Source organism: Carcharhinus amblyrhynchos, chromosome 2 (genome assembly GCF_965287045.1).
Source record: "Carcharhinus amblyrhynchos chromosome 2, sCarAmb.v2.hapA, whole genome shotgun sequence".
In the NCBI taxonomy this organism is placed as follows: Eukaryota; Metazoa; Chordata; class Chondrichthyes; order Carcharhiniformes; family Carcharhinidae; genus Carcharhinus; species Carcharhinus amblyrhynchos.
The window spans coordinates 146990716-146993382 of NC_137325.1; positions in this window are offsets into that span (position 1 = coordinate 146990716).

Sequence of the window (2667 nt, forward strand, 5' to 3'; positions counted from 1 at the left end):
CGGGAGAGAGGGCAGCACGGATCAGTCACATTTAAAACCGAGGTGAAGCCCACCCCAGACCCCCCTCCCCCACCCCCCTCCCCCACTCCCCGACTCCCCTCCCCCACCCCCCTCACCCACCCCAGACTCCCCTCCCCCACCCCCCTCCCCCACTCCCGACTCCCCTCCCCCACCCCCCCTCACCCATCCCAGACTCCCCTCCCCCACCCCCCTCACCCATCCCAGACTCCCCTCCCCCACCCCCCTCACCCATCCCAGACTCCCCTCCCCCACCCCCCTCACCCATCCCAGACTCCCCTCCCCCACCCCCCTCCCCCACTCCCGACTCCCCTCCCCCACCCCCCTCACCCATCCCAGACTCCCCTCCCCCACCCCCCTCACCCATCCCAGACTCCCCTCCCCCACCCCCCTCCCCCACTCCCGACTCCCCTCCCCCACCCCCTCACCCACCCCAGACTCCCCTCCCCCACCCCCCTCACCCATCCCAGACTCCCCTCCCCCACCCCCCTCCCCCACTCCCGACTCCCCTCCCCCACCCCCCTCACCCACCCCAGACCCCCCTCCCCCACCCCCCTCACCCATCCCAGACCCCCCTCCCCCACCCCCCTCACCCACCCCAGACTCCCCTCCCCCACCCCACCCCCCTCACCCATCCCAGACCCCCCTCCCCCACCCCCCTCACCCACCCCAGGCTCCCCTCCCCCACTCCCGACTCCCCTCCCCCACCCCCCTCACCCATCCCAGACTCCCCTCCCCCACCCCACCCCCCTCACCCATCCCAGACCCCCCTCCCCCCACCCCCCTCCCCCACTCCCGACTCCCCTCCCCCACCCCCCTCCCCCACCCCAGACCCCCTCCCCCACCCCCCTCCCCCACCCCAGACCCCCTCCCCCACCCCCCTCCCCCACCCCAGACCCCCTCCCCCACCCCCCTCCCCCACCCCAGACCCCCTCCCCCACCCCCCTCCCCCACCCCAGACCCCCTCCCCCACCCCCCTCCCCCCCCCCAGACCCCAGCCCCCCTCCCCCACCCCCTCCCCCACCCCAGACCCCCTCCCCCACCCCCCTCCCCCACCCCCCCCCCACCCCAGACCCCCTCACCCACCCCAGACCCCCTCACCCACCCCCCTCACCCACCCCCTCACCCACCCCAGACCCCCATCCCCCACCCCCTCACCCACCCCAGACCCCCTCCCCCACCCCCCCTCCCCACCCCAGACCCCACCCCACCCCGACTCCCCTCCCCCACCCCAGACCCCCCTCCCCCACCCCAGACCCCTCCCCCACCCCCCTCACCCACCCCCCTCACCCACCCCAGACCCCCCTCCCCCACCCCCTCACCCACCCCCCTCCCCCACCCCCGACTCCCCTGCCCCACCCCCCTCCCCCACCCCAGACCCCCCTCCCCCACCCCACCCCCGACTCCCCTCCCCCACCCCACCCCCGACTCCCCTCCCCCACCCCACCCCCCACCCCACCCCCGACTCCCCTCCCCCACCCCACCCCCCACCCCACCCCCGACCCCTCTCCCCCACCCCCCTCCCCACCCCAGACCCCCCACCCCCCTCCCCCACCCCAGACCCCCCTCCCCCACCCCCTCCCCCACCCCAGACCCCCCTCCCCCACCCCCCTCCCCCACCCCCCTCCCCCACCCCCCTCCCCCACCCCAGACCCCCCTCCCCCACCCCAGACCCCCCTCCCCCACCCCCCTCCCCCTCCCCCACCCCAGACCCCCCTCCCCCACCCCCGACTCCCCCCCCCACCCCCCTCCCCCACCCCGACTCCCCCCCCCACCCCCCTCCCCCACCCCCGACTCCCCCCCCACCCCCCTCCCCCACCCCCGACTCCCCCCCCCACCCCCTCCCCCACCCCCGACTCCCCCCCCCCACCCCCCTCCCCCACCCCCGACTCCCCCCCCCACCCCCCCCCCACCCCCACCCCCACCCCCGACTCCCCCCCCCCACCCCCCTCCCCTCCCCCGACTCCCCTCCTCCACCCCCCTCCCCCACCCCCGACTCCCCTCCCCGACTCCCCCCCACCCCCGACTCCCCCCCCCACCCCCCTCACCCACCCCCGACTCCCCTCCCCCACCCCCCTCACCCACCCCCGACTCCCCTCCCTCACCCCCTCACCCATCCCAGACTCCCCTCCCCCCACCCCCTCCCCCACCCCAGACCCCCCTCCCCCACCCCCTCACCCATCCCAGACTCCCCCCACCTCACCAGACTCCCTTCCCTCCACCCCCATTGCAGATGCCCCCACCTCCTCCTCCCTCCCATCCCAGACTCCCTCACTCTCCCCTCCCCAATCCCAGACTCCCTCCCCATCCCAGACATCGCTATCATCCCCCTCCTTAATCCCAGACCCCCTCCCACCTTCCCACTCCTCAATCCCAGACTCGCCCCCCTGCAATACTCCCTCTGCTGCCCAATACCAGACGCCCCTCCCCAATTCCAGATTCCCTCCCCCCTGCCGATCCCCCCTTCCTGACTCGCTTCCCCACCTCGCCAATTCCAGACTCCCCACCCCGCAACCAATCCCAGGCTCCCCTCCGCCCTCCCACCCCAAATCCCAGTCTCCCCTCCACAATCCAGACTCCCTCCCTCCCTCCCTCACAGTAACATTCTAACCTATCCCACATCCCCCTGTCTGCTCTACAATATAAAAT